Genomic DNA, 8,624 nt, shown 5'->3' with positions numbered 1-8,624 from the left:
TGTTCTCACTGGACCACCCTCTTGTTTAATTTGGATTCTCTCTACTATTAGGACCTAACCCAATCTGTAAATTGGCTCTGTCATCAGAAGTGGCCCCCAAGATATGTTCTTGGAATTAGGTCAGTAAGCACTGGCAGGATCAAACTTATCTTGCAGCAATTATTTCAGCTGCTGATAAGCATAACTGTACTTAGGTTGTACCCGTCTCTTTGGTAGACTTCTATAATTATCAAGGTTACTGTTTGGGATAGAATGGAGGTGCAGCTATTTTCTGTTTGGTTTTCCGAGACCAGGTTTCTCCGTGTAGGCCTGGCTGTCCTGGAACTTGCCCTATAGACCAGGTCTCTAACTCAGAGAGAGCCCTGCCTCTGTCCTCTGAGTGCTGAGATTAAAGGCGTGTGCCACCACTACCTGGCTCTGTTTAAGTCTCTTGCATTCTCCCATCTTTAGAATTAATTTTGAATTCTGAGTGTCAGGATACTATGTACTTATAGTAATGCACTATTTATACTTGAGAATGATAGCATTACCAAGAAGGATAAAGCTAGAAAAGATAAAAGTACAATTTGGGAGGAATAAAAATCAACCAATTTTGTTTGTTGTCTGTTCAGTTTTCCGTAAACACTGTTTATCTTTGTACATTGTAATAACACAGCTAACATTTTGTACAATTAGAGAGTAAAAATTTAAGTATAAAATGAAAATCTAGTTTCTTTAAAAAACAAACAAATAAACAAACAAAACACTTGTTCTGGATTTCTCTTCTCTTTTGGCTTGTTAGAGGAAGCCAAATAAGTTTCCTTATGTGCAAGCAAAACAAAAACAAAATCCCCACCGAACAACACACCAAAGTCCTGGTGCCTGACCTACAACTATGGGGAGAAACTGAACACAGCTTCCCGTGGTTTGCTGCTTTTTCTTGCCCTTTTAACCCTGAACATGATGCCGGGCTTAGACTTAAAGCCCCTAATACCTGCAACTGGCAGCCAGCCGGCTCAGTGCAGCCGCTGACATAACCCATCTCCTGGCTGCTAGTCAACCGTGAACCGCGCTCCGGGGGCGGGATTTCCGTAGGGGGCGGAGTCTCCCGCTGCCGCCTAGCTGGGGGTGGGGCCTGGGCTAGCTGTGGCGGTAGGCGGGGCAACCCGCGTGGGGTGGGCGTGGCGTGCCGCGGCGGAGGGCGTGGCGTGCCGCGGGGACTTCCCCTGGGCTGAGCTGCGCAGCGGGTGCGCGGGGCATGGGCTGGCGGGTCGGGGCGGTGAGGCACGCGGGTGGACTCGGGCAGACCCTCGGTGTCCCGGGCGGAGTCTCGGATCCCGGGGCTGGCCTGGGACACGGGGGCGTTGCTGGGAGGCGGGGAGCCGCTCGGCCGCTACTCGCGCGACCGCGGCGAGCATGCGTGCGTGCGCGTGTTCCAAGCGAGGCCGCGCGGCTGTCCTCTCTGTCTGTCCTCCTCAGTTAGGGAACCCGAGTCCCGATCCGGGCGGGGAGGCGACCTCTCCCCGCCGCCCAGGGGTGCCCAGAGAGCAGCCGGGAGGTAGCGCTGCTCCTGGAGTCACGGTGGGCAGCTGGTGGGAGCTGCTCAGGCTCGAGCCACAGGATTTTAAAGGACCTGTCTCTGTCGTTTTTACTTTTAGGATTTTGGCCAAATTGGGCGAGGGTACAATATTACCACTTACCCCTTCTCACCGAGGAAGAGCGGGAGAAAGGGTAAGTAAGTATCGCTCAGGGGCGGAAGGAGCCTAGACTGTTTCTTCGAGGTGAAACTGCTCCAGGGAACTTGGGTCCAAATTCCACTTTTTATCAGAAATTGGAGGTCCACCTTCGAAGGTCACTGGTCCCAAGACCAAGCGTTTCTTCAGGTTTCCGAAGTCCATGGAGTGGGCTGGAAGTTTAAACAGCTTTTAAATCCCCTGACAGAAAACTCACTTCCTTTCAGACCGTCTTTAACCTTGCACATTGATGTTGTGGTCCCCCTGTGGTCCCTTGTCTTGCTAGGTGGCATTCACTAGTAGGGTATTAGGTGATCCAGGCTTTGCTTGATGATTACCCTTCCAGGGAATCTTTGCATTTTAAAATCTACCAGCAGGGGTGAAAAAGCACATATCCCATAAAGATAATGGCAATTTCATATACTGGACACTCTTTCGAGACCTTTCAGAATTACAGAAGAAAGAATTTGTCCTCAAGCATTCAGTACTTTTCTAAAAAGTTACCTTGACGTCCTGGGCTGAGACGTTTTTGTTCTTTCTCCTATACACCACACTTTCTCTGTGTGGTGATGGGGTACACAGCTTCTCTCAGGTTGGAACACCCCCCACCCCGCATTACATATGTCACTGTTAACTTTTACCCAGAATCCAGTAAGTTAGCTATTAGCAAGAACAGTAAACACAAGCCTGTATACTTAAACAGGAAAGCTAGATTTACCCTCAGTGGCCATCCTGGCACAGGCCAGCTGTGAGCCTGGCTTCCTTGTGAGGTTGTGGATGTTCACACAATTCATGAGGAACTGGGACATGGTTGTTTATTAACGAGGGGCTCTGTTTATGATGCCCTTTCAGCGTGTGTTGAATGAACACTGGTTAAAATGGGATCTGGAGAACGGGTGGTGATGGCTCCAGCCTTTGGTCCCAGCATAGCTGGGTGTATTTCTGTGAGTTTGAGGCCAGCCTAGGGAGTTGTAGTCCAGCCAGGATCCCACAGTGAGACCCCATCTCAAAGACAAAACAAACAAAATCCCATAAACCAACAAAAGAGCATATGGAAACGAGACTGTGGAGATGGCCTTTTTTGGGGGGAGATGAGGGTGGGGGGATGGGCCTTTTTTGGGGAAAGATGGGCCTTTTTGGGGGGGTGAAGGTGGGGGAATGGACTTCTTTTAGGTTTCTGTGGAAGTTTTGAATAATTATGTATAAATGGGCAAGAACTCCGCTCTGCTGCTGTCTAGTGGCTTACCGATCTGAAGTTTTTTTTTGTTTTTTTTTTTTTTGTTTTTTTTTTTTTTTGTTTTTTTTTTTTTTGTTTGTTTTTTCGAGACAGGGTTTCTCTGTGGTTTTGGAGCCTGTCCTGGAACTAGCTCTTGTAGACCAGGCTGGTCTCAAACTCACAAGATCCGCCTGCCTCTGCCTCCCGAGTGCTGGGATTAAAGGCGTGCGCCACCCCTGCCCGGCCCGACCTGAAGTTTTGTGGGAGAACAGGGCTGCCAGCCCACTTTCCTGGTAGATTTCAGTTGTGATTTCCATCATGCAGAGTGTTATGGTGATTCTCCAGTGCCATGAATGTGTTGTTCGGGTACAGAAACCAGATGAGAGGAACGTTTTGAGTTGTCCTCTAAGAAGGCTTAGTTTGAGAAAACAGGGAGACAGCCAAGGGTGGTGTACTTAGGAGAGTGATGCTGAAGCCGGCCTGCTGTGGATTTCGGTACTTTTGTCCCCATTGCTTTATTGGCATGAGAATAGGTTGAGATCAAAATTAAGTTATTTAGCTGTTACTTCGGGTTAACTCATAAGAGTATGGAAGTAAAAACTAATATAAATCCACCTCAAAGTTTTAATATTTTGGTATTTACCCTTTCAAAGTTTTATACCGTGTATAGACATGGAACCCACAGCTACATGTTAATTGGTCATACAGCCGAGGTATTTATCTGCATGAAACATATACAATGTAATATATGTATTATATGTATGTTACCATTCTTGGTAAAACTGTACTTTTTTTTTTCCTTTTCTTCTCTTTTGGCTGTTTACCACCAGTCCCTGCTCTCCCTAAAATCCTCATGTAGATGTGTCATGCCTTTTATAGTCTTTTATTTTTCTGAGGTGCTGGAGGTCAAACCCAGGCCCCCGACTCTGCTCAGCAGCTCCTCCACCAAAGAGCTTCAGCCCAGCCTCCACACTGTTTCACCAGTGTGGCTGCTCCTGAATGGGGAACCTTCCTGTTTCTGGCTCCTGAGTGCTTGGATTACAGCAGTGTGCCACCACGCCTGGTGTAGTATCTGTAATCTTAGACGCAGCCTTGCATCCTATTGACTCTGTCACTGGGGACCCATTACAGCTTCCCTGCTGCTTGATTTGGATGCTATCTACATAGAGCAATGAGGACCTAAAAAGGAAGATCGCATAAAACAGTGCCTGACATGCATCTGTGTGCTCGCTGTCCTGTTTCTCTGATTGTCGCCATTTTCTTTTTTAAACTTACTTGTATTTTGTATTCATTGGTGCTTTGCCTCCATGTATGCCTCATGGAGGTTTTGGATCCCCTGGGATTGGAATTATAGACAGTTGTGGGTGCTGGGAACTGAACACAGGTCCTCTGGAAGAGCAGCCATTACTCTTAATTGCTGAGCCATCTCTCTGGCCCTGCCTATCATTTGCTTATGATCCTCCTCTGCACAGTGCCAGGCAGCCTAGAACCCATTCTCCTGTAAGTGCCAAGTCTCCCTGATTTATGCATCTTCATGATGCATTTGACGTGGATCTGATGCATCTGATCCCAGAATTTCTGAAACAAAGATCCACACCTAGTGTGGCTTTCAGATCCTCTACAGTCCGGCCTAAGGGTGCCAGCTTGAGAAGCAAGGGAAAGGGTTTCTGTCCTATGTTTAAAGAGCTCTGCCACCATTCCCTAGGTGAGATGGACAGCCTGTCACATTTATCTGAGTGCTCCAAGTTGGGATTTCTATTCCAGACACATCTTTGACTTAGAAGCATTATAATAACAATGCTGATGCTTCATGTCCATTCTGTCATGGTTTCGCCAAGTTGTGGGTCTAATATTCAGCCAAGCTGTGTATTTAGTGTGTCCGGTATCACGCTTGGAGCTGAGAAAGACAAGTCCATAGGCATCTGACTTCACAGCAGACATCTGGTTTTGCTTTGCTATGGAGTACGCTTTGTCAGTAGATTATAGGCGCTTCAGCTGTCCTGCTGTGGTTGGTGGCGTTTCTATGGAGAGCGCTGGTTTGCAGGGCCCAGCCAGTGTGATGTTTTATTCAGAAGACAGCACTGGTCACATGTGCAAATTTTCCCAGGTGTTCTTACAAATTAGCAAGGGAAATAGTTCCTGTTCTTGGCGAGTTTTTATACTGTGTTTTTGTAGAAGGAAAACTGTTTTAAAGAAAAGCCAAACACTAGACCTCAGGGTCCTGGTTCATGCCTGCAATCCTAAGCACCAAGGAGGCAGAGGCAGGCTAATTTTGAGTTCTAGTCTAGCCTAATCTAAATAACATTTTTTTTTTAAATTTTAAAAAGGAACCTGATAAGGTTTTAGAAGTCCATTTTCTTTTCTTGCTTTTTTTCTTTTCTTTTCACCGTTTCTTCTTCTTCTTCTTCTTCTTCTTCTTCTTCTTCTTCTTCTTCTTCTTCTTCTTCTTCTTCTTCTTCTTCTTCTTCTTCTTCTTCCTCACAGAGAAACTCACAGAGAAAGAATAACAAATAGCATCTGGATTTCCAGGTTAAGGTAGCAAAGCCTTTTAAACCCTCATATGCTGTTAGAGGAGATGCATACTCCTAGAGATTCTTCAGTCTCTCCATCTGCGTTCCCTTTCGTCTCACAAATGTTTGAACAACCCTTGGCATATAGAATATGTAAAGTAGGCATATAAATCAAACAAGTACTTACAATAAGCCATGAAGCAATTTTTTTTTAATATTTATTTATTATGTATACAATGTTCTCTCTGTGTGTATGCCTGCAGGCCAGAAGAGGGCACCAGACATCATTACAGATGGTTGTGAGCCACCATGTGGTTGCTGGGAATTGAACTCAGGACCTTTGGAAGAGCAGGCAATGCTCTTAACGCTGAGCCATCTCTCCAGCCCCTGAAGCAATTCTTTTAAAAGTAGTTGTTTGGTATATGAATACCTTCACCGTTTATTACAGAAGAGAAATTTGCATGGTAATGAAATAGATGTTCTCATTTATTTGCATACAGAATTAAATCTTGCCTGCAGACTAGATACTTCAGGACCTAGAACATCTTCAGCATTTTCATAAGCGGTCCATATTCCATATTCATCAGTGCCAAGAATGCTGCTTCATATAAATATGTAGTGAAAAATGGCAGAAATGTGTTTAGGATCACCTCAGAAACTGTTGGAAATTCTATTCAATTCCTTTTTTTTTTTTTAAATTACTTTGGATGGAATTCAAGTCAGCAACTCAAACAGTAATTTTTAAAATCAGTTATTCTAGAAGCTGGGCGTGGTGGTGCACACCTTTAACCCCAGCACTCAGGAGGCAGAGGCAGGCATACATCTATGAGTTTGAGGACAGACTGGTCTACAGGAAAGTCAGGACTAGGGCTATGCAGAGAAACCCTGTCTTGAAAAACAAAACCAAACAACAACAGCAGCAGCAACAAAAGGCTGTTACATTTCTCTCAGAGCAGAAAGCTCTGCACGGTGCAGGAAAACAGAGCAGTTTCTGAGCTACAGTAGTTTCCATGTGAGCGGAGGTACTTCAGCAGCATTCTGTGTTGTGTGCTGTGACCCCATGTATGGTGCAAAGTGAAGTCGCTTGTCACAGCACTGGCGAGCACCGCAGGAAGCTCCTTCAATTTGGTTTGCATCAGATTTTGAGTTAACTAAGATTTTTTTTTGTGTGTGTGTTGTGTGTGTGTGTGTGTGTGTGTGTGTGTGTGTGTGAGTTGTCCTGTCCCTTGGTGTTTTATCCCCGGACTCCTTTCCCAGATATTATATACATAAACTCTGGGGGTGTAATTCACATTTAAGAGGTTGGTCTATTTGCAGAAGTTTGTGTTCTGATAACCCAGTGTGACTGAAGCACATCCTCTTCCCTGTTGATGTTGAGGGACATTGACAGATGTAGGAGGCCTGACCTTTTAAATTTCAGAGTGGGCTGTGTGATCTTGGGCACAGTTCCTCATCTGTAAGATGGGGTATTACGTTTGCTGTGAGATTCAGTGATTGTAAAGTAGATTGCAAAGAACAGTGGCCGCCAGAAAATAGATTGCTGGCCACTTGTAGTTAGTTTCCTTGTTCCTCCAGGTCTCGATTCTTCTCTCTGTTTACATCCTGACTAACAGGAGAGCCAGGGCTTGCAGCTTCAGTGGGCGGAGCTTCCAATAGCATCTGGATTTGGTGGTGGGAGCTGAGAAAGGGGGGGCAGTGGAGAGCAGACAGAGGGAGGAGCCAGGCTCAGTACAAGCACACAGCTTAATGAGACGGATTGTTTTATGGGGGATGAGTAGGATCACAGAAAGAGTTGGGTTTGGGCTAGCCTCTTTTGTGAGTGATTTATTGGGAATTCTTCTTTTTCTTTTTGAAAGAGAGGTCTCACTATGTGGTCCTGGCTGTTCTGGAACTCATTCTGTAGATCAGGCTGGCCTTGAACTCACAGAGATCTGCTTGCCTCTGCTTCTGAAGTGCTGGGATAAAAGGAATGGGCCACCGTGCCAGCTATATTCGGAACTCTTAGGTCCTTATTTGCTGCTTCTTTCAATAATAAGATTTTCTTTGTTACATTGGTAATAAGCGAGCAACCATATTTTTCTATTTCTTTTTCTTTCTTTTTTTTTATTTTTTTATTTTTGAGACAGGGTTTCTCTGTAGCTTTTTGGTTCCCATCCTGGAACTAGCTCTTGTAGACCAGGCTGGCCTCTAACTCACAGAGATCCGCCTGCCTCTGCCTCCTGAGTGCTGGGATTAAAGGCGTGCGCCACCACCACCCGGCTATATCTTTATAACTAAATGGAATCAGAAATAGATGCTTATGCTTGGGCTTTTATGTACTAAGTTCAACTGATTGATTTCCTTACTCCTTTGTTGACCTATTAGTTATCATTTATCCCTTCTCCTACTCTCTTCCACTGGTTACAAGCTGTATACGTCCAGTTAGTGCTGCTGATGGAAAGATGAGAAGTAGAAGCTTTAGCTAAGGAGCTTATAGTGTAGTAAAACTCGGGGTGTCTATGCAGATAGTTTGCTGTAACAGAGCTTGGTATGTGTGCAAAGGGACCAAGCAGGATTCCAATCCGACCCTGATTGGAATGCTAAGAACGGTTTCAGTAGTGGTTGTCTTTGGGCTCAGACCTGAAAAAGGAACTGAACTTGGCATGGTGGTGCACACCTTTGATTTCAGCTCTCGGGAGGCAGAGGAAAGCAGATCTCTTAAGTTTGAGGTCAGCCTGGTCCACAGAGTGAGTTCCAGGATGGCTAGGATTAACTAAAGAGATCCCCCCCCCCCCAAAAAAAGGAAAGAAAGCAGAGGCAGCTTGATAGGCATCAGAAGCATTCATTACCAGAAGCAACAGTGTGAGTGGTTCTGTGGCCAAAGAATGCCTGGGAGCTCTTTGTATTGGAAGGACCCAGCAGGTGGGACCACAAATGAGACCGGGTAATTTCAGGGTTTGTATCCACAGGTACTAGTGAGTCACTGAAGAACTGTGAATGCCACAAAGGACACCGTGAGAGCAGACTGCTGAGACTTGGAGGCTGGGAACTGGGAAGACTCAGGTCCAGTAGGAGATAGCAGTCTCCATAGAGAAGCTAGAGTGTTTAGGGAAAGTATCCGGGAAGCAGGAGCTTGCCTGGCATTTGTGATTGAACGCAAAAGGACTGGGAGAGGGCATGCAATGTAGATGTGGTCAGAGAGGATAT

At 45.6% G+C, this 8,624-nt stretch overlaps 1 protein-coding gene across 2 annotated transcripts in view; it reads left to right on the top strand.

Annotated features, from left to right (window-relative positions):
• Nucleotides 1-1,154: 1,154 nt before the first annotated feature.
• Nucleotides 1,155-8,624, top strand: part of Immp2l (inner mitochondrial membrane peptidase subunit 2) — a 799,387-nt gene continuing 791,917 nt past the window's right edge. Inside the window, exons 1-2 of one of the 2 annotated variants that reach the window (XM_005343824.2) lie at nucleotides 1,155-1,226; nucleotides 1,638-1,710. The gene's annotated coding sequence lies outside the window, so the exon portion shown is untranslated. Of the gene's footprint in view, nucleotides 1,227-1,528; nucleotides 1,538-1,637; nucleotides 1,711-8,624 lie in introns of those variants that run through there. The other variant, XM_005343825.2, reaches the window with a different exon arrangement.

This window comes from Microtus ochrogaster, chromosome 1 (assembly GCF_000317375.1).
Source record: "Microtus ochrogaster isolate Prairie Vole_2 chromosome 1, MicOch1.0, whole genome shotgun sequence".
NCBI classification, from domain to species: domain Eukaryota; kingdom Metazoa; phylum Chordata; class Mammalia; order Rodentia; family Cricetidae; genus Microtus; species Microtus ochrogaster.
The sequence above is the reverse complement of the archived record's forward strand: the minus strand, read 5'-3'. Positions and strand labels throughout refer to the sequence as shown.